At 46.1% G+C, this 21,129-nt stretch overlaps 31 non-coding genes and 14 pseudogenes across 31 annotated transcripts; all 45 read left to right on the top strand.

Annotated features, from left to right (window-relative positions):
• The first annotated feature begins 25 nt into the window (after positions 1-25).
• Positions 26-144, top strand: LOC148800043 (5S ribosomal RNA). Its single transcript, XR_016073585.1, has one exon. It is a non-coding gene; the product is annotated as a 5S ribosomal RNA (ribosomal RNA).
• A 354-nt stretch (positions 145-498) lies between these two features.
• LOC148800042 (5S ribosomal RNA) lies at positions 499-617 on the top strand. Its single transcript, XR_016069536.1, has one exon. It is a non-coding gene; the product is annotated as a 5S ribosomal RNA (ribosomal RNA).
• A 354-nt stretch (positions 618-971) lies between these two features.
• Positions 972-1,090, top strand: LOC148800041 (5S ribosomal RNA). The gene has a single exon (XR_016075608.1). It is a non-coding gene; the product is annotated as a 5S ribosomal RNA (ribosomal RNA).
• A 354-nt stretch (positions 1,091-1,444) lies between these two features.
• On the top strand, positions 1,445-1,563 carry LOC148800040 (5S ribosomal RNA; annotated as a pseudogene).
• A 354-nt stretch (positions 1,564-1,917) lies between these two features.
• Positions 1,918-2,036, top strand: LOC148800039 (5S ribosomal RNA). Its single transcript, XR_016073583.1, has one exon. It is a non-coding gene; the product is annotated as a 5S ribosomal RNA (ribosomal RNA).
• Positions 2,037-2,390: 354 nt separating this feature from the next.
• On the top strand, positions 2,391-2,509 carry LOC148800038 (5S ribosomal RNA). Its single transcript, XR_016070793.1, has one exon. It is a non-coding gene; the product is annotated as a 5S ribosomal RNA (ribosomal RNA).
• Positions 2,510-2,863: 354 nt separating this feature from the next.
• Positions 2,864-2,982, top strand: LOC148800037 (5S ribosomal RNA). Its single transcript, XR_016070265.1, has one exon. It is a non-coding gene; the product is annotated as a 5S ribosomal RNA (ribosomal RNA).
• Positions 2,983-3,336: 354 nt separating this feature from the next.
• On the top strand, positions 3,337-3,455 carry LOC148800036 (5S ribosomal RNA; annotated as a pseudogene).
• A 354-nt stretch (positions 3,456-3,809) lies between these two features.
• On the top strand, positions 3,810-3,928 carry LOC148800035 (5S ribosomal RNA). Its single transcript, XR_016073582.1, has one exon. It is a non-coding gene; the product is annotated as a 5S ribosomal RNA (ribosomal RNA).
• Positions 3,929-4,282: 354 nt separating this feature from the next.
• LOC148800034 (5S ribosomal RNA) lies at positions 4,283-4,401 on the top strand. Its single transcript, XR_016069535.1, has one exon. It is a non-coding gene; the product is annotated as a 5S ribosomal RNA (ribosomal RNA).
• A 354-nt stretch (positions 4,402-4,755) lies between these two features.
• LOC148800033 (5S ribosomal RNA) lies at positions 4,756-4,874 on the top strand. The gene has a single exon (XR_016075606.1). It is a non-coding gene; the product is annotated as a 5S ribosomal RNA (ribosomal RNA).
• A 354-nt stretch (positions 4,875-5,228) lies between these two features.
• Positions 5,229-5,347, top strand: LOC148800032 (5S ribosomal RNA; annotated as a pseudogene).
• A 354-nt stretch (positions 5,348-5,701) lies between these two features.
• On the top strand, positions 5,702-5,820 carry LOC148800031 (5S ribosomal RNA). Its single transcript, XR_016073581.1, has one exon. It is a non-coding gene; the product is annotated as a 5S ribosomal RNA (ribosomal RNA).
• A 354-nt stretch (positions 5,821-6,174) lies between these two features.
• Positions 6,175-6,293, top strand: LOC148800030 (5S ribosomal RNA; annotated as a pseudogene).
• A 354-nt stretch (positions 6,294-6,647) lies between these two features.
• LOC148800029 (5S ribosomal RNA) lies at positions 6,648-6,766 on the top strand. Its single transcript, XR_016073580.1, has one exon. It is a non-coding gene; the product is annotated as a 5S ribosomal RNA (ribosomal RNA).
• Positions 6,767-7,120: 354 nt separating this feature from the next.
• Positions 7,121-7,239, top strand: LOC148800028 (5S ribosomal RNA). The gene has a single exon (XR_016069534.1). It is a non-coding gene; the product is annotated as a 5S ribosomal RNA (ribosomal RNA).
• Positions 7,240-7,593: 354 nt separating this feature from the next.
• On the top strand, positions 7,594-7,712 carry LOC148800027 (5S ribosomal RNA). Its single transcript, XR_016075605.1, has one exon. It is a non-coding gene; the product is annotated as a 5S ribosomal RNA (ribosomal RNA).
• Positions 7,713-8,066: 354 nt separating this feature from the next.
• LOC148800026 (5S ribosomal RNA) lies at positions 8,067-8,185 on the top strand (annotated as a pseudogene).
• Positions 8,186-8,539: 354 nt separating this feature from the next.
• On the top strand, positions 8,540-8,658 carry LOC148800025 (5S ribosomal RNA). The gene has a single exon (XR_016073579.1). It is a non-coding gene; the product is annotated as a 5S ribosomal RNA (ribosomal RNA).
• A 354-nt stretch (positions 8,659-9,012) lies between these two features.
• LOC148800024 (5S ribosomal RNA) lies at positions 9,013-9,131 on the top strand. Its single transcript, XR_016069533.1, has one exon. It is a non-coding gene; the product is annotated as a 5S ribosomal RNA (ribosomal RNA).
• A 353-nt stretch (positions 9,132-9,484) lies between these two features.
• On the top strand, positions 9,485-9,603 carry LOC148800023 (5S ribosomal RNA). Its single transcript, XR_016075604.1, has one exon. It is a non-coding gene; the product is annotated as a 5S ribosomal RNA (ribosomal RNA).
• Positions 9,604-9,957: 354 nt separating this feature from the next.
• On the top strand, positions 9,958-10,076 carry LOC148800022 (5S ribosomal RNA). The gene has a single exon (XR_016070363.1). It is a non-coding gene; the product is annotated as a 5S ribosomal RNA (ribosomal RNA).
• A 354-nt stretch (positions 10,077-10,430) lies between these two features.
• On the top strand, positions 10,431-10,549 carry LOC148800021 (5S ribosomal RNA). The gene has a single exon (XR_016071649.1). It is a non-coding gene; the product is annotated as a 5S ribosomal RNA (ribosomal RNA).
• A 354-nt stretch (positions 10,550-10,903) lies between these two features.
• LOC148800020 (5S ribosomal RNA) lies at positions 10,904-11,022 on the top strand (annotated as a pseudogene).
• Positions 11,023-11,377: 355 nt separating this feature from the next.
• On the top strand, positions 11,378-11,496 carry LOC148800019 (5S ribosomal RNA; annotated as a pseudogene).
• Positions 11,497-11,850: 354 nt separating this feature from the next.
• Positions 11,851-11,969, top strand: LOC148800018 (5S ribosomal RNA). The gene has a single exon (XR_016075512.1). It is a non-coding gene; the product is annotated as a 5S ribosomal RNA (ribosomal RNA).
• A 354-nt stretch (positions 11,970-12,323) lies between these two features.
• LOC148800017 (5S ribosomal RNA) lies at positions 12,324-12,442 on the top strand (annotated as a pseudogene).
• Positions 12,443-12,796: 354 nt separating this feature from the next.
• Positions 12,797-12,915, top strand: LOC148800016 (5S ribosomal RNA). The gene has a single exon (XR_016073578.1). It is a non-coding gene; the product is annotated as a 5S ribosomal RNA (ribosomal RNA).
• Positions 12,916-13,269: 354 nt separating this feature from the next.
• Positions 13,270-13,388, top strand: LOC148800015 (5S ribosomal RNA; annotated as a pseudogene).
• Positions 13,389-13,742: 354 nt separating this feature from the next.
• On the top strand, positions 13,743-13,861 carry LOC148800014 (5S ribosomal RNA). Its single transcript, XR_016075603.1, has one exon. It is a non-coding gene; the product is annotated as a 5S ribosomal RNA (ribosomal RNA).
• Positions 13,862-14,215: 354 nt separating this feature from the next.
• On the top strand, positions 14,216-14,334 carry LOC148800013 (5S ribosomal RNA; annotated as a pseudogene).
• Positions 14,335-14,688: 354 nt separating this feature from the next.
• Positions 14,689-14,807, top strand: LOC148800012 (5S ribosomal RNA). Its single transcript, XR_016073577.1, has one exon. It is a non-coding gene; the product is annotated as a 5S ribosomal RNA (ribosomal RNA).
• Positions 14,808-15,161: 354 nt separating this feature from the next.
• On the top strand, positions 15,162-15,280 carry LOC148800011 (5S ribosomal RNA). The gene has a single exon (XR_016069532.1). It is a non-coding gene; the product is annotated as a 5S ribosomal RNA (ribosomal RNA).
• A 353-nt stretch (positions 15,281-15,633) lies between these two features.
• Positions 15,634-15,752, top strand: LOC148800010 (5S ribosomal RNA). The gene has a single exon (XR_016075602.1). It is a non-coding gene; the product is annotated as a 5S ribosomal RNA (ribosomal RNA).
• A 354-nt stretch (positions 15,753-16,106) lies between these two features.
• On the top strand, positions 16,107-16,225 carry LOC148800009 (5S ribosomal RNA; annotated as a pseudogene).
• A 354-nt stretch (positions 16,226-16,579) lies between these two features.
• On the top strand, positions 16,580-16,698 carry LOC148800008 (5S ribosomal RNA). Its single transcript, XR_016071648.1, has one exon. It is a non-coding gene; the product is annotated as a 5S ribosomal RNA (ribosomal RNA).
• A 354-nt stretch (positions 16,699-17,052) lies between these two features.
• On the top strand, positions 17,053-17,171 carry LOC148800007 (5S ribosomal RNA; annotated as a pseudogene).
• A 355-nt stretch (positions 17,172-17,526) lies between these two features.
• On the top strand, positions 17,527-17,645 carry LOC148800006 (5S ribosomal RNA; annotated as a pseudogene).
• A 354-nt stretch (positions 17,646-17,999) lies between these two features.
• LOC148800005 (5S ribosomal RNA) lies at positions 18,000-18,118 on the top strand. The gene has a single exon (XR_016075511.1). It is a non-coding gene; the product is annotated as a 5S ribosomal RNA (ribosomal RNA).
• Positions 18,119-18,472: 354 nt separating this feature from the next.
• LOC148800004 (5S ribosomal RNA) lies at positions 18,473-18,591 on the top strand (annotated as a pseudogene).
• Positions 18,592-18,945: 354 nt separating this feature from the next.
• Positions 18,946-19,064, top strand: LOC148800003 (5S ribosomal RNA). The gene has a single exon (XR_016073576.1). It is a non-coding gene; the product is annotated as a 5S ribosomal RNA (ribosomal RNA).
• Positions 19,065-19,418: 354 nt separating this feature from the next.
• Positions 19,419-19,537, top strand: LOC148800002 (5S ribosomal RNA). The gene has a single exon (XR_016069523.1). It is a non-coding gene; the product is annotated as a 5S ribosomal RNA (ribosomal RNA).
• A 354-nt stretch (positions 19,538-19,891) lies between these two features.
• LOC148800001 (5S ribosomal RNA) lies at positions 19,892-20,010 on the top strand. The gene has a single exon (XR_016070736.1). It is a non-coding gene; the product is annotated as a 5S ribosomal RNA (ribosomal RNA).
• A 354-nt stretch (positions 20,011-20,364) lies between these two features.
• On the top strand, positions 20,365-20,483 carry LOC148800000 (5S ribosomal RNA). The gene has a single exon (XR_016074895.1). It is a non-coding gene; the product is annotated as a 5S ribosomal RNA (ribosomal RNA).
• Positions 20,484-20,837: 354 nt separating this feature from the next.
• LOC148799999 (5S ribosomal RNA) lies at positions 20,838-20,956 on the top strand. The gene has a single exon (XR_016075489.1). It is a non-coding gene; the product is annotated as a 5S ribosomal RNA (ribosomal RNA).
• The last annotated feature ends 173 nt before the right edge of the window (positions 20,957-21,129 follow it).

Here is a 21,129-nt window from a genome sequence, read left to right as displayed (position 1 = left end):
AGATCTAAGCGAGCATGAATTAAACGGGTGCGATCATACCAGCACTAATGCACCGGATCCCATCAGAACTCCGAAGTTAAGTGTGCTTGGGCGAGAGTAGTACTAGAATGGGTGACCTCCTTGGAAGTCCTCGTGTTGCACCCCAATTTTATTAATATTTTATTTTGATTTGTATTTGCAAATTCCATTTGTTGTTACGGCGATACAACTGGAAACAACGCGTCGGATACTCGGACCATTTGCGGCACGATCGTCATTACGGAATGGCAACGATGCAAGAACCGGGCTTTTGGCATTCGTCGTGCATTGTGGGCCCCGCAATAGTATTGCATCTATCCGGGGGTGCGGCAGATCTGAAAAGCAAACACTCTGCTCACGTAGGAGTTTGTGCACGGTTACCCAGGGAGGAAGGCTGCATACACAGTTTTTTCAAGTCTAAAACAATTAATGGAGCGTAGGAAGATAGTGCATAAAGATCTAAGCGAGCAAAAATTAAACGGGTGCGATCATACCAGCACTACTGCACCGGATCCCATCAAAACTCCGAAGTTAAGCGTGCTTGGGCGAGAGTAGTACTAGGATGGTTGACCTCCTGGGAGGTCCTCGTGTTGCACCCCAATTTTATGAATATTTTATTTTGATTTGTATTTGCAAATTCCATTTGTTGTTTCTGGGAGACAACTGGAAACAATGCGTCGGATACTCGGACCATTTGCGGCACGATCGTCATTACTGAATGGCAACGATGCAGGAACCGGGCTTTCGGCATTCGTCGTGCATTGTGGGCCCCGCGATAGTATTGCATTTATCCGGTGGTGCGGCAGATCTGAAAAGCAAACAATCCGCTCACGTAGGAGCTTGTGCACGGTTACCAAGGGAGGAAGGCAGCATACACAGTTTTTTCAAATCTAAAACAATTAATGGGGGGGAGCAAAATAGTGCATAAAGATCTAAGCGAGCATGAATTAAACGTGTGCGATCATACCAGCACTAATGCACCGGATCCCATCAGAACTCCGAAGTTAAGTGTGCTTGGGCGAGAGTAGTACTAGAATGGGTGACCTCCTTGGAAGTCCTCGTGTTGCACCCCAATTTTATTAATATTTTATTTTGATTTGTATTTGCAAATTCCATTTGTTGTTTCGGCGATACAACTGGAAACAACGCGTCGGATACTCGGACCATTTGCGGCACGATCGTCATTACGGAATGGCAACGATAAAAGAACCGGGCTTTTGGCATTCGTCGTGCATTGTGGGCCCCGCGATAGTATTGCATCTATCCGGGGGTGCGGCAGATCTGAAAAACAAACACACTGCTCACGTAGGATCTTGTGCACGGTTACCAAGGGAGGAAGGCTGCATACACAGTTTTTTCAAGTCTAAAATAATTAATGGAGGGGAGCAAGATAGTGCATAAAAATCTAAGCGAGCATGAATTAAACGGGTGCGATCATACAAGCACTAGTGCACCGGATCCCATCAGAACTTCGAAGTTAAGCGTGCTTGGGCGAGAGTAGTACTAGCCTGGGTGACCTCCTGGGAATTCCTCGTGTTGCACCCCAATTTTATTAATATTTTATTTTGATTTGTATTTGCAAATTCCATTTGTTGTTTCTGGGAGACAACTGGAAACAATGCGTCGGATACTCGGACCATTTGCGGCACGATCGTCATTACTGAATGGCAACGATGCAGGAACCGGGATTTCGGCATTCGTCGTGCATTGTGGGCCCCGCGATAGTATTGCATTTATCCGGTGGTGCGGCAGATCTGAAAAGCAAACAATCCGCTCAAGTAGGAGCTTGTGCACGGTTACCAAGGGAGGAAGGCTGCATACACAGTTTTTTCAAATCTAAAACAATTAATGGAGGGGAGCAAGATAGTGCATAAAGATCTAAGCGAGCATGAATTAAACGGGTGCGATCATACCAGCACTAATGCACCGGATCCCATCAGAACTCCGAAGTTAAGTGTGCTTGGGCGAGAGTAGTACTAGAATGGGTGACCTCCTTGGAAGTCCTCGTGTTGCACCCCAATTTTATTAATATTTTATTTTGATTTGTATTTGCAAATTCCATTTGTTGTTTCGGCGATACAACTGGAAACAACGCGTCGGATACTCGGACCATTTGCGGCACGATCGTCATTACGGAATGGCAACGATGCAAGAACCGGGCTTTTGGCATTCGTCGTGCATTGTGGGCCCCGCAATAGTATTGCATCTATCCGGGGGTGCGGCAGATCTGAAAAGCAAACACTCTGCTCACGTAGGAGTTTGTGCACGGTTACCCAGGGAGGAAGGCTGCATACACAGTTTTTTCAAGTCTAAAACAATTAATAGAGCGTAGGAAGATAGTGCATAAAGATCTAAGCGAGCAAAAATTAAACGGGTGCGATCATACCAGCACTACTGCACCGGATCCCATCAAAACTCCGAAGTTAAGCGTGCTTGGGCGAGAGTAGTACTAGGATGGTTGACCTCCTGGGAGGTCCTCGTGTTGCACCACAATTTTATGAATATTTTATTTTGATTTGTATTTGCAAATTCCATTTGTTGTTTCTGGGAGACAACTGGAAACAATGCGTCGGATACTCGGACCATTTGCGGCACGATCGTCATTACTGAATGGCAACGATGCAGGAACCGGGCTTTCGGCATTCGTCGTGCATTGTGGGCCCCGCGATAGTATTGCATTTATCCGGTGGTGCGGCAGATCTGAAAAGCAAACAATCCGCTCACGTAGGAGCTTGTGCACGGTTACCAAGGGAGGAAGGCAGCATACACAGTTTTTTCAAATCTAAAACAATTAATGGGGGGGAGCAAAATAGTGCATAAAGATCTAAGCGAGCATGAATTAAACGTGTGCGATCATACCAGAACTAATGCACCGGATCCCATCAGAACTCCGAAGTTAAGTGTGCTTGGGCGAGAGTAGTACTAGAATGGGTGACCTCCTTGGAAGTCCTCGTGTTGCACCCCAATTTTATTAATATTTTATTTTGATTTGTATTTGCAAATTCCATTTGTTGTTTCGGCGATACAACTGGAAACAACGCGTCGGATACTCGGACCATTTGCGGCACGATCGTCATTACGGAATGGCAACGATAAAAGAACCGGGCTTTTGGCATTCGTCGTGCATTGTGGGCCCCGCGATAGTATTGCATCTATCCGGGGGTGCGGCAGATCTGAAAAACAAACACACTGCTCACGTAGGATCTTGTGCACGGTTACCAAGGGAGGAAGGCTGCATACACAGTTTTTTCAAGTCTAAAACAATTAATGGAGGGGAGCAAGATAGTGCATAAAAATCTAAGCGAGCATGAATTAAACGGGTGCGATCATACAAGCACTAGTGCACCGGATCCCATCAGAACTTCGAAGTTAAGCGTGCTTGGGCGAGAGTAGTACTAGCCTGGGTGACCTCCTGGGAATTCCTCGTGTTGCACCCCAATTTTATTAATATTTTATTTTGATTTGTATTTGCAAATTCCATTTGTTGTTTCTGGGAGACAACTGGAAACAATGCGTCGGATACTCGGACCATTTGCGGCACGATCGTCATTACTGAATGGCAACGATGCAGGAACCGGGATTTCGGCATTCGTCGTGCATTGTGGGCCCCGCGATAGTATTGCATTTATCCGGTGGTGCGGCAGATCTGAAAAGCAAACAATCCGCTCAAGTAGGAGCTTGGGCACGGTTACCAAGGGAGGAAGGCTGCATACACAGTTTTTTCAAATCTAAAACAATTAATGGAGGGGAGCAAGATAGTGCATAAAGATCTAAGCGAGCATGAATTAAACGGGTGCGATCATACCAGCACTAATGCACCGGATCCCATCAGAACTCCGAAGTTAAGTGTGCTTGGGCGAGAGTAGTACTAGAATGGGTGACCTCCTTGGAAGTCCTCGTGTTGCACCCCAATTTTATTAATATTTTATTTTGATTTGTATTTGCAAATTCCATTTGTTGTTACGGCGATACAACTGGAAACAACGCGTCGGATACTCGGACCATTTGCGGCACGATCGTCATTACGGAATGGCAACGATGCAAGAACCGGGCTTTTGGCATTCGTCGTGCATTGTGGGCCCCGCAATAGTATTGCATCTATCCGGGGGTGCGGCAGATCTGAAAAGCAAACACTCTGCTCACGTAGGAGTTTGTGCACGGTTACCCAGGGAGGAAGGCTGCATACACAGTTTTTTCAAGTCTAAAACAATTAATGGAGCGTAGGAAGATAGTGCATAAAGATCTAAGCGAGCAAAAATTAAACGGGTGCGATCATACCAGCACTACTGCACCGGATCCCATCAAAACTCCGAAGTTAAGCGTGCTTGGGCGAGAGTAGTACTAGGATGGTTGACCTCCTGGGAGGTCCTCGTGTTGCACCCCAATTTTATGAATATTTTATTTTGATTTGTATTTGCAAATTCCATTTGTTGTTTCTGGGAGACAACTGGAAACAATGCGTCGGATACTCGGACCATTTGCGGCACGATCGTCATTACTGAATGGCAACGATGCAGGAACCGGGCTTTCGGCATTCGTCGTGCATTGTGGGCCCCGCGATAGTATTGCATTTATCCGGTGGTGCGGCAGATCTGAAAAGCAAACAATCCGCTCACGTAGGAGCTTGTGCACGGTTACCAAGGGAGGAAGGCAGCATACACAGTTTTTTCAAATCTAAAACAATTAATGGGGGGGAGCAAAATAGTGCATAAAGATCTAAGCGAGCATGAATTAAACGTGTGCGATCATACCAGCACTAATGCACCGGATCCCATCAGAACTCCGAAGTTAAGTGTGCTTGGGCGAGAGTAGTACTAGAATGGGTGACCTCCTTGGAAGTCCTCGTGTTGCACCCCAATTTTATTAATATTTTATTTTGATTTGTATTTGCAAATTCCATTTGTTGTTTCGGCGATACAACTGGAAACAACGCGTCGGATACTCGGACCATTTGCGGCACGATCGTCATTACGGAATGGCAACGATAAAAGAACCGGGCTTTTGGCATTCGTCGTGCATTGTGGGCCCCGCGATAGTATTGCATCTATCCGGGGGTGCGGCAGATCTGAAAAACAAACACACTGCTCACGTAGGATCTTGTGCACGGTTACCAAGGGAGGAAGGCTGCATACACAGTTTTTTCAAGTCTAAAATAATTAATGGAGGGGAGCAAGATAGTGCATAAAAATCTAAGCGAGCATGAATTAAACGGGTGCGATCATACAAGCACTAGTGCACCGGATCCCATCAGAACTTCGAAGTTAAGCGTGCTTGGGCGAGAGTAGTACTAGCCTGGGTGACCTCCTGGGAATTCCTCGTGTTGCACCCCAATTTTATTAATATTTTATTTTGATTTGTATTTGCAAATTCCATTTGTTGTTTCTGGGAGACAACTGGAAACAATGCGTCGGATACTCGGACCATTTGCGGCACGATCGTCATTACTGAATGGCAACGATGCAGGAACCGGGATTTCGGCATTCGTCGTGCATTGTGGGCCCCGCGATAGTATTGCATTTATCCGGTGGTGCGGCAGATCTGAAAAGCAAACAATCCGCTCAAGTAGGAGCTTGTGCACGGTTACCAAGGGAGGAAGGCTGCATACACAGTTTTTTCAAATCTAAAACAATTAATGGAGGGGAGCAAGATAGTGCATAAAGATCTAAGCGAGCATGAATTAAACGGGTGCGATCATACCAGCACTAATGCACCGGATCCCATCAGAACTCCGAAGTTAAGTGTGCTTGGGCGAGAGTAGTACTAGAATGGGTGACCTCCTTGGAAGTCCTCGTGTTGCACCCCAATTTTATTAATATTTTATTTTGATTTGTATTTGCAAATTCCATTTGTTGTTTCGGCGATACAACTGGAAACAACGCGTCGGATACTCGGACCATTTGCGGCACGATCGTCATTACGGAATGGCAACGATAAAAGAACAGGGCTTTTGGCATTCGTCGTGCATTGTGGGCCCCGCGATAGTATTGCATCTATCCGGGGGTGCGGCAGATCTGAAAAACAAACACACTGCTCACGTAGGATCTTGTGCACGGTTACCAAGGGAGGAAGGCTGCATACACAGTTTTTTCAAGTCTAAAACAATTAATGGAGGGGAGCAAGATAGTGCATAAAAATCTAAGCGAGCATGAATTAAACGGGTGCGATCATACAAGCACTAGTGCACCGGATCCCATCAGAACTTCGAAGTTAAGCGTGCTTGGGCGAGAGTAGTACTAGCCTGGGTGACCTCCTGGGAATTCCTCGTGTTGCACCCCAATTTTATTAATATTTTATTTTGATTTGTATTTGCAAATTCCATTTGTTGTTTCTGGGAGACAACTGGAAACAATGCGTCGGATACTCGGACCATTTGCGGCACGATCGTCATTACTGAATGGCAACGATGCAGGAACCGGGATTTCGGCATTCGTCGTGCATTGTGGGCCCCGCGATAGTATTGCATTTATCCGGTGGTGCGGCAGATCTGAAAAGCAAACAATCCGCTCAAGTAGGAGCTTGGGCACGGTTACCAAGGGAGGAAGGCTGCATACACAGTTTTTTCAAATCTAAAACAATTAATGGAGGGGAGCAAGATAGTGCATAAAGATCTAAGCGAGCATGAATTAAACGGGTGCGATCATACCAGCACTAATGCACCGGATCCCATCAGAACTCCGAAGTTAAGTGTGCTTGGGCGAGAGTAGTACTAGAATGGGTGACCTCCTTGGAAGTCCTCGTGTTGCACCCCAATTTTATTAATATTTTATTTTGATTTGTATTTGCAAATTCCATTTGTTGTTTCGGCGATACAACTGGAAACAACGCGTCGGATACTCGGACCATTTGCGGCACGATCGTCATTACGGAATGGCAACGATGCAAGAACCGGGCTTTTGGCATTCGTCGTGCATTGTGGGCCCCGCAATAGTATTGCATCTATCCGGGGGTGCGGCAGATCTGAAAAGCAAACACTCTGCTCACGTAGGAGTTTGTGCACGGTTACCCAGGGAGGAAGGCTGCATACACAGTTTTTTCAAGTCTAAAACAATTAATGGAGCGTAGGAAGATAGTGCATAAAGATCTAAGCGAGCAAAAATTAAACGGGTGCGATCATACCAGCACTACTGCACCGGATCCCATCAAAACTCCGAAGTTAAGCGTGCTTGGGCGAGAGTAGTACTAGGATGGTTGACCTCCTGGGAGGTCCTCGTGTTGCACCCCAATTTTATGAATATTTTATTTTGATTTGTATTTGCAAATTCCATTTGTTGTTTCTGGGAGACAACTGGAAACAATGCGTCGGATACTCGGACCATTTGCGGCACGATCGTCATTACTGAATGGCAACGATGCAGGAACCGGGCTTTCGGCATTCGTCGTGCATTGTGGGCCCCGCGATAGTATTGCATTTATCCGGTGGTGCGGCAGATCTGAAAAGCAAACAATCCGCTCACGTAGGAGCTTGTGCACGGTTACCAAGGGAGGAAGGCAGCATACACAGTTTTTTCAAATCTAAAACAATTAATGGGGGGGAGCAAAATAGTGCATAAAGATCTAAGCGAGCATGAATTAAACGTGTGCGATCATACCAGCACTAATGCACCGGATCCCATCAGAACTCCGAAGTTAAGTGTGCTTGGGCGAGAGTAGTACTAGAATGGGTGACCTCCTTGGAAGTCCTCGTGTTGCACCCCAATTTTATTAATATTTTATTTTGATTTGTATTTGCAAATTCCATTTGTTGTTTCGGCGATACAACTGGAAACAACGCGTCGGATACTCGGACCATTTGCGGCACGATCGTCATTACGGAATGGCAACGATAAAAGAACCGGGCTTTTGGCATTCGTCGTGCATTGTGGGCCCCGCGATAGTATTGCATCTATCCGGGGGTGCGGCAGATCTGAAAAACAAACACACTGCTCACGTAGGATCTTGTGCACGGTTACCAAGGGAGGAAGGCTGCATACACAGTTTTTTCAAGTCTAAAATAATTAATGGAGGGGAGCAAGATAGTGCATAAAAATCTAAGCGAGCATGAATTAAACGGGTGCGATCATACAAGCACTAGTGCACCGGATCCCATCAGAACTTCGAAGTTAAGCGTGCTTGGGCGAGAGTAGTACTAGCCTGGGTGACCTCCTGGGAATTCCTCGTGTTGCACCCCAATTTTATTAATATTTTATTTTGATTTGTATTTGCAAATTCCATTTGTTGTTTCTGGGAGACAACTGGAAACAATGCGTCGGATACTCGGACCATTTGCGGCACGATCGTCATTACTGAATGGCAACGATGCAGGAACCGGGATTTCGGCATTCGTCGTGCATTGTGGGCCCCGCGATAGTATTGCATTTATCCGGTGGTGCGGCAGATCTGAAAAGCAAACAATCCGCTCAAGTAGGAGCTTGTGCACGGTTACCAAGGGAGGAAGGCTGCATACACAGTTTTTTCAAATCTAAAACAATTAATGGAGGGGAGCAAGATAGTGCATAAAGATCTAAGCGAGCATGAATTAAACGGGTGCGATCATACCAGCACTAATGCACCGGATCCCATCAGAACTCCGAAGTTAAGTGTGCTTGGGCGAGAGTAGTACTAGAATGGGTGACCTCCTTGGAAGTCCTCGTGTTGCACCCCAATTTTATTAATATTTTATTTTGATTTGTATTTGCAAATTCCATTTGTTGTTTCGGCGATACAACTGGAAACAACGCGTCGGATACTCGGACCATTTGCGGCACGATCGTCATTACGGAATGGCAACGATGCAAGAACCGGGCTTTTGGCATTCGTCGTGCATTGTGGGCCCCGCAATAGTATTGCATCTATCCGGGGGTGCGGCAGATCTGAAAAGCAAACACTCTGCTCACGTTGGAGTTTGTGCACGGTTACCCAGGGAGGAAGGCTGCATATACAGTTTTTTCAAGTCTAAAACAATTAATGGAGCGTAGGAAGATAGTGCATAAAGATCTAAGCGAGCAAAAATTAAACGGGTGCGATCATACCAGCACTACTGCACCGGATCCCATCAAAACTCCGAAGTTAAGCGTGCTTGGGCGAGAGTAGTACTAGGATGGTTGACCTCCTGGGAGGTCCTCGTGTTGCACCCCAATTTTATGAATATTTTATTTTGATTTGTATTTGCAAATTCCATTTGTTGTTTCTGGGAGACAACTGGAAACAATGCGTCGGATACTCGGACCATTTGCGGCACGATCGTCATTACTGAATGGCAACGATGCAGGAACCGGGCTTTCGGCATTCGTCGTGCATTGTGGGCCCGCGATAGTATTGCATTTATCCGGTGGTGCGGCAGATCTGAAAAGCAAACAATCCGCTCACGTAGGAGCTTGTGCACGGTTACCAAGGGAGGAAGGCAGCATACACAGTTTTTTCAAATCTAAAACAATTAATGGGGGGGAGCAAAATAGTGCATAAAGATCTAAGCGAGCATGAATTAAACGTGTGCGATCATACCAGCACTAATGCACCGGATCCCATCAGAACTCCGAAGTTAAGTGTGCTTGGGCGAGAGTAGTACTAGAATGGGTGACCTCCTTGGAAGTCCTCGTGTTGCACCCCAATTTTATTAATATTTTATTTTGATTTGTATTTGCAAATTCCATTTGTTGTTTCGGCGATACAACTGGAAACAACGCGTCGGATACTCGGACCATTTGCGGCACGATCGTCATTATGGAATGGCAACGATGCAAGAACCGGGCTTTTGGCATTCGTCGTGCATTGTGGGCCCCGCGATAGTATTGCATCTATCCGCGGGTGCGGCAGATCTGAAAAGCAAACACTCTGCTCACGTAGGATCTTGTGCACGGTTACCAAGGGAGGAAGGCTGCATACACAGTTTTTTCAAGTCTAAAACAATTAATGGAGGGGAGCAAGATATTGCATAAAGATCTAAACGAGCATGAATTAAACGGGTGCGATCATACCAGCACTAATGCACCGGATCCCATCAAAACTCCTAAGTTAAGCGTGCTTGGGCGAGAGTAGTAGTAGGATGGGTGACCTCCTGGGAAGTCCTCGTGTTGCACCCCAATTTTATTAATATTTTATTTTGATTTGTATTTGCAAATTCCATTTGTTGTTTCTGGGAGACAACTGGAAACAATGTCTCGGATACTCGGACCATTTGCGGCACGATCGTCATTACTGAATGGCAACGATGCAGGAACCGGGCTTTCGCCATTCGTCGTGCATTGTGGGCCCCGCGATAGTATTGCATTTATCCGGTGGTGCGGCAGATCTGAAAAACAAACGATCCGCTCACGTAGGAGCTTGTGCACGGTTTCCAAGGGAGGAAGGCTGCATACACAGTTTTTTCAAATCTAAAACAATTAATGGAGGGGAGCAAGATAGTGCATAAAGATCTAAGCGAGCATGAATTAAACGGGTGCGATCATACCAGCACTAATGCACCGGATCCCATCAGAACTCCGAAGTTAAGTGTGCTTGGGCGAGAGTAGTACTAGAATGGGTGACCTCCTGGGAAGTCCTCGTGTTGCACCCCAATTTTATTAATATTTTATTTTGATTTGTATTTGCAAATTCCATTTGTTGTTTCGGCGATACAAATGGAAACAACGCGTCGGATACGCGGACCATTTGCGGCACGATCGTCATTACTGAATGGCAACGATGCAAAAACCGGAGTTTCGGCATTTTTCGTGCATTGTGGGCCCCGCGATTGTATTGCATCTATCCGGAGGTGCGGCAGATCTGAAAAGCAAATACTCCGCTCACGTAGGAGCTTGTGCACGGTTACCAAGGGAGGAAGGCTGCATACACATTTTTTTCAAATCTAAAACAATTAATGGAGGGGAGCAAGATAGTGCATAAAGATCTAAGCGAGCATGAATTAAACGGGTGCGATCATACCAGCACTAATGCACGGGATCCCATCAGAAATCCGAAGTTAAGTTTGCTTGGGCGAGAGTAGTACTAGGATGGGTGACCTCCTGGGAAGTCCTCGTGTTGCACCCCAATTTTATTAATATTTTATTTCGATATCGTATTTGCAAATTCCATTTGTCGTTTCGGCGAGACAAACGCAAACAACGCGCCGGATACTCGGACCATTTGCGGCACGATCGTCATTACTGAATGGGAACCGTGCAAAAACCGGGCTTTTGGCATTCGTCGTGCATTGTGGGCCCCGCGATAGTATTGCATCTATCCGGGGGTGCGGCAGATCTGAAAAGCAAACACACTGCTCACGTAGGATCTTGTGCACGGTTACCAAGGGAGGAAGGCTGCATACACAGTTTTTTCAAGTCTAAAACAATTAATGGAGGGGAGCAAGATAGTGCATAAAAATCTAAGCGAGCATGAATTAAACGGGTGCGATCATACAAGCACTAGTGCACCGGATCCCATCAGAACTTCGAAGTTATGCGTGCTTGGGCGAGAGTAGTACTAGCATGGGTGACCTCCTGGGAAGTCCTCGTGTTGCACCCCAATTTTATTAATATTTTATTTTGATTTGTATTTGCAAATTCCATTTGTTGTTTCTGGGAGACAACTGGAAACAATGCGTCGGATACTCGGACCATTTGCGGCACGATCGTCATTACTGAATGGCAACGATGCAGGAACCGGGATTTCGGCATTCGTCGTGCATTGTGGGCCCCGCGATAGTATTGCATTTATCCGGTGGTGCGGCAGATCTGAAAAACAAACAATCCGCTCAAGTTGGAGCTTGTGCACGGTTACCAAGGGAGGAAGGCTGCATACACAGTTTTTTCAAATCTAAAACAATTAATGGAGGGGAGCAAGATAGTGCATAAAGATCTAAGCGAGCATGAATTAAACGGGTGCGATCATACCAGCACTAATGCACCGGATCCCATCAGAACTCCGAAGTTAAGTGTGCTTGGGCGAGAGTAGTACTAGAATGGATGACCTCCTTGGAAGTCCTCGTGTTGCACCCCAATTTTATTAATATTTTATTTTGATTTGTATTTGCAAATTCCATTTGTTGTTTCGGCGATACAACTGGAAACAACGCGTCGGATACTCGGACCATTTGCGGCACGATCGTCATTACGGAATGGCAACGATGCAAGAACCGGGCTTTTGGCATTCGTCGTGCATTGTGGGCCCCGCGATAGTATTGCATCTATCCGGGGGTGCGGCAGATCTGAAAAGCAAACACTCTGCTCACGTAGGAGTTTGAGCACGGTTACAAAGGGAGGAAGGCTGCATACACAGTTTTTTCAAGTCTAAAACAATTAATGGAGCGTAGGAAGATAGTGCATAAAGATCTAAGCGAGCAAAAATTAAACGGGCGCGATCATACCAGCACTACTGCACCGGATCCCATCAAAACTCTGAAGTTAAGCGTGCTTGGGCGAGAGTAGTACTAGGATGGGTGACCTCCTGGGAGGTCCTCGTGTTGCACCCCAATTTTATTAATATTTTATTTTGATTTCTATTTGCAAATTCCATTTGTTGTTTCTGGGAGACAACTGGAAACAATGCGTCGGATACTCGGACCATTTGCGGCACGATCGTCATTACTGAATGGTAACGATGCAGGAACCGGGCTTTCGGCATTCGTCGTGCATTGTGGGCCCCGCGATAGTATTGCATTTATCCGGTGGTGCGGCAGATCTGAAAAGCAAACAATCCGCTCAAGTAGGAGCTTGGGCACGGTTACCAAGGGAGGAAGGCTGCATACACAGTTTTTTCAAATCTAAAACAATTAATGGAGGGGAGCAAGATAGTGCATAAAGATCTAAGCGAGCATGAATTAAACGGGTGCGATCATACCAGCACTAATGCACCGGATCCCATCAGAACTCCGAAGTTAAGTGTGCTTGGGCGAGAGTAGTACTAGAATGGGTGACCTCCTTGGAAGTCCTCGTGTTGCACCCCAATTTTATTAATATTTTATTTTGATTTGTATTTGCAAATTCCATTTGTTGTTTCGGCGATACAACTGGAAACAACGCGTCGGATACTCGGACCATTTGCGGCACGATCGTCATTACGGAATGGCAACGATGCAAGAACCGGGCTTTTGGCATTCGTCGTGCATTGTGGGCCCCGCAATAGTATTGCATCTATCCGGGGGTGCGGCAGATCTGAAAAGCAAACACTCTGCTCACGTAGGAGTTTGTGCACGGTTACCCAGGGAGGAAGGCTGCATACACAGTTTTTTCAAGTCTAAAACAATTAATGGAGCGTAGGAAGATAGTGCATAAAGATCTAAGCGAGCAAAAATTAAACGGGTGCGATCATACCAGCACTACTGCATCGGATCCCATCAAAACTCCGAAGTTAAGCGTGCTTGGGCGAGAGTAGTACTAGGATGGTTGACCTCCTGGGAGGTCCTCGTGTTGCACCCCAATTTTATGAATATTTTATTTTGATTTGTATTTGCAAATTCCATTTGTTGTTTCTGGGAGACAACTGGAAACAATGCGTCGGATACTCGGACCATTTGCGGCACGATCGTCATTACTGAATGGCAACGATGCAGGAACCGGGCTTTCGGCATTCGTCGTGCATTGTGGGCCCCGCGATAGTATTGCATTTATCCGGTGGTGCGGCAGATCTGAAAAGCAAACAATCCGCTCACGTAGGAGCTTGTGCACGGTTACCAAGGGAGGAAGGCAGCATACACAGTTTTTTCAAATCTAAAACAATTAATGGGGGGGAGCAAAATAGTGCATAAAGATCTAAGCGAGCATGAATTAAACGTGTGCGATCATACCAGCACTAATGCACCGGATCCCATCAGAACTCCGAAGTTAAGTGTGCTTGGGCGAGAGTAGTACTAGAATGGGTGACCTCCTTGGAAGTCCTCGTGTTGCACCCCAATTTTATTAATATTTTATTTTGATTTGTATTTGCAAATTCCATTTGTTGTTTCGGCGATAAAACTGGAAACAACGCGTCGGATACTCGGACCATTTGCGGCACGATCGTCATTACGGAATGGCAACGATAAAAGAACCGGGCTTTTGGCATTCGTCGTGCATTGTGGGCCCCGCGATAGTATTGCATCTATCCGGGGGTGCGGCAGATCTGAAAAACAAACACACTGCTCACGTAGGATCTTGTGCACGGTTACCAAGGGAGGAAGGCTGCATACACAGTTTTTTCAAGTCTAAAATAATTAATGGAGGGGAGCAAGATAGTGCATAAAAATCTAAGCGAGCATGAATTAAACGGGTGCGATCATACAAGCACTAGTGCACCGGATCCCATCAGAACTTCGAAGTTAAGCGTGCTTGGGCGAGAGTAGTACTAGCCTGGGTGACCTCCTGGGAATTCCTCGTGTTGCACCCCAATTTTATTAATATTTTATTTTGATTTGTATTTGCAAATTCCATTTGTTGTTTCTGGGAGACAACTGGAAACAATGCGTCGGATACTCGGACCATTTGCGGCACGATCGTCATTACTGAATGGCAACGATGCAGGAACCGGGATTTCGGCATTCGTCGTGCATTGTGGGCCCCGCGATAGTATTGCATTTATCCGGTGGTGCGGCAGATCTGAAAAGCAAACAATCCGCTCAAGTAGGAGCTTGTGCACGGTTACCAAGGGAGGAAGGCTGCATACACAGTTTTTTCAAATCTAAAACAATTAATGGAGGGGAGCAAGATAGTGCATAAAGATCTAAGCGAGCATGAATTAAACGGGTGCGATCATACCAGCACTAATGCACCGGATCCCATCAGAACTCCGAAGTTAAGTGTGCTTGGGCGAGAGTAGTACTAGAATGGGTGACCTCCTTGGAAGTCCTCGTGTTGCACCCCAATTTTATTAATATTTTATTTTGATTTGTATTTGCAAATTCCATTTGTTGTTTCGGCGATACAACTGGAAACAACGCGTCGGATACTCGGACCATTTGCGGCACGATCGTCATTACGGAATGGCAACGATGCAAGAACCGGGCTTTTGGCATTCGTCGTGCATTGTGGGCCCCGCAATAGTATTGCATCTATCCGGGGGTGCGGCAGATCTGAAAAGCAAACACTCTGCTCACGTTGGAGTTTGTGCACGGTTACCCAGGGAGGAAGGCTGCATATACAGTTTTTTCAAGTCTAAAACAATTAATGGAGCGTAGGAAGATAGTGCATAAAGATCTAAGCGAGCAAAAATTAAACGGGTGCGATCATACCAGCACTACTGCACCGGATCCCATCAAAACTCCGAAGTTAAGCGTGCTTGGGCGAGAGTAGTACTAGGATGGTTGACCTCCTGGGAGGTCCTCGTGTTGCACCCCAATTTTATGAATATTTTATTTTGATTTGTATTTGCAAATTCCATTTGTTGTTTCTGGGAGACAACTGGAAACAATGCGTCGGATACTCGGACCATTTGCGGCACGATCGTCATTACTGAATGGCAACGATGCAGGAACCGGGCTTTCGGCATTCGTCGTGCATTGTGGGCCCGCGATAGTATTGCATTTATCCGGTGGTGCGGCAGATCTGAAAAGCAAACAATCCGCTCACGTAGGAGCTTGTGCACGGTTACCAAGGGAGGAAGGCAGCATACACAGTTTTTTCAAATCTAAAACAATTAATGGGGGGGAGCAAAATAGTGCATAAAGATCTAAGCGAGCATGAATTAAACGTGTGCGATCATACCAGCACTAATGCACCGGATCCCATCAGAACTCCGAAGTTAAGTGTGCTTGGGCGAGAGTAGTACTAGAATGGGTGACCTCCTTGGAAGTCCTCGTGTTGCACCCCAATTTTATTAATATTTTATTTTGATTTGTATTTGCAAATTCCATTTGTTGTTTCGGCGATACAACTGGAAACAACGCGTCGGATACTCGGACCATTTGCGGCACGATCGTCATTATGGAATGGCAACGATGCAAGAACCGGGCTTTTGGCATTCGTCGTGCATTGTGGGCCCCGCGATAGTATTGCATCTATCCGCGGCTGCGGCAGATCTGAAAAGCAAACACTCTGCTCACGTAGGATCTTGTGCACGGTTACCAAGGGAGGAAGGCTGCATACACAGTTTTTTCAAGTCTAAAACAATTAATGGAGGGGAGCAAGATATTGCATAAAGATCTAAACGAGCATGAATTAAACGGGTGCGATCATACCAGCACTAATGCACCGGATCCCATCAAAACTCCTAAGTTAAGCGTGCTTGGGCGAGAGTAGGAGTAGGATGGGTGACCTCCTGGGAAGTCCTCGTGTTGCACCCCAATTTTATTAATATTTTATTTTGATTTGTATTTGCAAATTCCATTTGTTGTTTCTGGGAGACAACTGGAAACAATGTCTCGGATACTCGGACCATTTGCGGCACGATCGTCATTACTGAATGGCAACGATGCAGGAACCGGGCTTTCGCCATTCGTCGTGCATTGTGGGCCCCGCGATAGTATTGCATTTATCCGGTGGTGCGGCAGATCTGAAAAACAAACGATCCGCTCACGTAGGAGCTTGTGCACGGTTTCCAAGGGAGGAAGGCTGCATACACAGTTTTTTCAAATCTAAAACAATTAATGGAGGGGAGCAAGATAGTGCATAAAGATCTAAGCGAGCATGAATTAAACGGGTGCGATCATACCAGCACTAATGCACCGGATCCCATCAGAACTCCGAAGTTAAGTGTGCTTGGGCGAGAGTAGTACTAGAATGGGTGACCTCCTGGGAAGTCCTCGTGTTGCACCCCAATTTTATTAATATTTTATTTTGATTTGTATTTGCAAATTCCATTTGTTGTTTCGGCGATACAAATGGAAACAACGCGTCGGATACGCGGACCATTTGCGGCACGATCGTCATTACTGAATGGCAACGATGCAAAAACCGGAGTTTCGGCATTTTTCGTGCATTGTGGGCCCCGCGATAGTATTGCATCTATCCGGAGGTGCGGCAGATCTGAAAAGCAAATACTCCGCTCACGTAGGAGCTTGTGCACGGTTACCAAGGGAGGAAGGCTGCATACACATTTTTTTCAAATCTAAAACAATTAATGGAGGGGAGCAAGATAGTGCATAAAGATCTAAGCGAGCATGAATTAAACGGGTGCGATCATACCAGCACTAATGCACGGGATCCCATCAGAAATCCGAAGTTAAGTTTGCTTGGGCGAGAGTAGTACTAGGATGGGTGACCTCCTGGGAAGTCCTCGTGTTGCACCCCAATTTTATTAATATTTTATTTCGATATCGTATTTGCAAATTCCATTTGTCGTTTCGGCGAGACAAACGCAAACAACGCGCCGGATACTCGGACCATTTGCGGCACGATCGTCATTACTGAATGGGAACCGTGCAAAAACCGGGCTTTTGGCATTCGTCGTGCATTGTGGGCCCCGCGATAGTATTGCATCTATCCGGGGGTGCGGCAGATCTGAAAAGCAAACACACTGCTCACGTAGGATCTTGTGCACGGTTACCAAGGGAGGAAGGCTGCATACACAGTTTTTTCAAGTCTAAAACAATTAATGGAGGGGAGCAAGATAGTGCATAAAAATCTAAGCGAGCATGAATTAAACGGGTGCGATCATACAAGCACTAGTGCACCGGATCCCATCAGAACTTCGAAGTTATGCGTGCTTGGGCGAGAGTAGTACTAGCATGGGTGACCTCCTGGGAAGTCCTCGTGTTGCACCCCAATTTTATTAATATTTTATTTTGATTTGTATTTGCAAATTCCATTTGTTGTTTCTGGGAGACAACTGGAAACAATGCGTCGGATACTCGGACCATTTGCGGCACGATCGTCATTACTGAATGGCAACGATGCAGGAACCGGGATTTCGGCATTCGTCGTGCATTGTGGGCCCCGCGATAGTATTGCATTTATCCGGTGGTGCGGCAGATCTGAAAAACAAACAATCCGCTCAAGTTGGAGCTTGTGCACGGTTACCAAGGGAGGAAGGCTGCATACACAGTTTTTTCAAATCTAAAACAATTAATGGAGGGGAGCAAGATAGTGCATAAAGATCTAAGCGAGCATGAATTAAACGGGTGCGATCATACCAGCACTAATGCACCGGATCCCATCAGAACTCCGAAGTTAAGTGTGCTTGGGCGAGAGTAGTACTAGAATGGATGACCTCCTTGGAAGTCCTCGTGTTGCACCCCAATTTTATTAATATTTTATTTTGATTTGTATTTGCAAATTCCATTTGTTGTTTCGGCGATACAACTGGAAACAACGCGTCGGATACTCGGACCATTTGCGGCACGATCGTCATTACGGAATGGCAACGATGCAAGAACCGGGCTTTTGGCATTCGTCGTGCATTGTGGGCCCCGCGATAGTATTGCATCTATCCGGGGGTGCGGCAGATCTGAAAAGCAAACACTCTGCTCACGTAGGAGTTTGAGCACGGTTACAAAGGGAGGAAGGCTGCATACACAGTTTTTTCAAGTCTAAAACAATTAATGGAGCGTAGGAAGATAGTGCATAAAGATCTAAGCGAGCAAAAATTAAACGGGCGCGATCATACCAGCACTACTGCACCGGATCCCATCAAAACTCTGAAGTTAAGCGTGCTTGGGCGAGAGTAGTACTAGGATGGGTGACCTCCTGGGAGGTCCTCGTGTTGCACCCCAATTTTATTAATATTTTATTTTGATTTCTATTTGCAAATTCCATTTGTTGTTTCTGGGAGACAACTGGAAACAATGCGTCGGATACTCGGACCATTTGCGGCACGATCGTCATTACTGAATGGTAACGATGCAGGAACCGGGCTTTCGGCATTCGTCGTGCATTGTGGGCCCCGCGATAGTATTGCATTTATCCGGTGGTGCGGCAGATCTGAAAAACAAACAATCCGCTCACGTAGGAGCTTGTGCATGGTTACCAAGGGAGGAAGGCTGCATACACAGTTTTTTCAAATCTAAAACAATTAATGGGGGGGAGCAAGATAGTGCATAAAGATCTAAGCGAGCATGAATTAAACGGGTGCGATCATACCAGCACTAATGCACCGGATCCCATCAGAACTCCGAAGTTAAGTGTGCTTGGGCGAGAGTAGTACTAGAATGGGTGACCTCCTTGGAAGTCCTCGTGTTGCACCCCAATTTTATTAATATTTTATTTTGATTTGTATTTGCAAATTCCATTTGTTGTTTCGGCGATACAACTGGAAACAACGCGTCGGATACTCGGACCATTTGCGGCACGATCGTCATTACGGAATGGCAACGATGCAAGAACCGGGCTTTTGGCATTCGTCGTGCATTGTGGGCCCCGCGATAGTATTGCATCTATCCGGGGGTGCGGCAGATCTGAAAAGCAAACACTCTGCTCACGAAGGAGCTTGTGCACGGTTACCAAGGGAAGAAGGCTGCATACACAGTTTTTTCAAGTCTAAAACAATTAATGGAGGGTAGGAAGATAGTGCATAAAGATCTAAGCGAGCAAAAATTAAACGGGTGCGATCATACCAGCACTACTGCACCGGATCCCATCAAAACTCTGAAGTTAAGCGTGCTTGGGCGAGAGTAGTACTAGGATGGGTGACCTCCTGGGAGGTCCTCGTGTTGCACCCCAATTTTATTAATATTTTATTTTGATTTGTATTTGCAAATTCCAATTGTTGTTTCTGGGAGACAACTGGAAACAATGCGTCGGATACTCGGACCATTTGCGGAACGATCGTCATTACTGAATGGCAACGATGCAGGAACCGGGCTTTCGGCATTCGTCGTGCATTGTGGGCCCTGCGATAGTATTGCATTTATCCGGTGGTGCGGCAGATCTGAAAAGCAAACAATCCGCTCACGTAGGAGCTTGTGCACGGTTACCAAGGGAGGAAGGCAGCATACACAGTTTTTTCAAATCTAAAACAATTAATGGAGGGGAGCAAGATAGTGCATAAAGATCTAAACGAGCATGAATTAAACAGGTGCGATCATACCAGCACTAATGCACCGGATCCCACCAGAACTCCTAAGTTAAGCGTGCTTGGGCGAGAGTAGTAGTAGGATGGGTGACCTCCTGGGAAGTCCTCGTGTTGCACCCCAATTTTATTAATATTTTATTTTGATTTGTATTTGCAAATTCCATTTGTTGTTTCTGGGAGACAACTGGAAACAATGTCTCGGATACTCGGACCATTTGCGGCACGACCGTCATTACTGAATGGCAACGATGCAGGAACCGGGCTTTCGGCATTCGTCGTGCATTGTGGGCCCCGCGATAGTATTGCATTTATCCGGTGGTGCGGCAGATCTGAAAAGCAAACAATCCGCTCACGTAGGAGCTTGTGCACGGTTTCCAAGGGAGGAAGGCTGCATACACAGTTTTTTCAAATCTAAAACAATTAATGGAGGGGAGCAAGATAGTGCATAAAGATCTAAGCGAGCATGAATTAAACGGGTGCGATCATACCAGCACTAATGCACCGGATCCCATCAGAACTCCTAAGTTAAGTGTGCTTGGGCGAGAGTAGTACTAGGATGGGTGACCTCCTGGGAGGTCCTCGTGTTGCACCCCAATTTTATTAATATTTTATTTTGATTTGTATTTGCAAATTCCAATTGTTGTTTCTGGGAGACAACTGGAAACAATGCGTCGGATACTCGGACCATTTGCGGCACGATCGTCATTACTGAATGGCAACGATGCAGGAACCGGGCTTTCGGCATTCGTCGTGCATTGTGGGCCCCGCGATAGTATTGCATTTATCCGGTGGTGCGGCAGATCTGAAAAGCAAACAATCCGCTCACGTCGGAGCTTGTGCACGGTTACCAAGGGAGGAAGGCAGCATACACAGTTTTCTCAAATCTAAAACAATTAATGGGGGGGAGCAAAATAGTGCATAAAGATCTAAGCGAGCATGAATTAAACGTGTGCGATCATACCAGCACTAATGCACCGGATCCCATCAGAAATCCGAAGTTAAGTGTGCTTGGGCGAGAGTAGTACTAGGATGGGTGACCTCCTGGGAAGTCCTCGTGTTGCACCCCAATTTTATTAATATTTTATTTCGATATCGTATTTGCAAATTCCATTTGTCGTTTCGGCGAGACAAACGCAAACAACGCGCCGGATACTCGGACCATTTGCGGCACGATCGTCATTACTGAATGGGAACCGTGCAAAAACCGGGCTTTTGGCATTCGTCGTGCATTGTGGGCCC

Source organism: Nelumbo nucifera, chromosome 4 (genome assembly GCF_055504915.1).
Source record: "Nelumbo nucifera cultivar China Antique chromosome 4, China Antique-T2T, whole genome shotgun sequence".
Lineage (NCBI taxonomy): Eukaryota > Viridiplantae > Streptophyta > Magnoliopsida > Proteales > Nelumbonaceae > Nelumbo > Nelumbo nucifera.
Note: the sequence above shows the minus strand (reverse complement) of the source record. Positions and strands in the feature narration are given on the sequence as shown.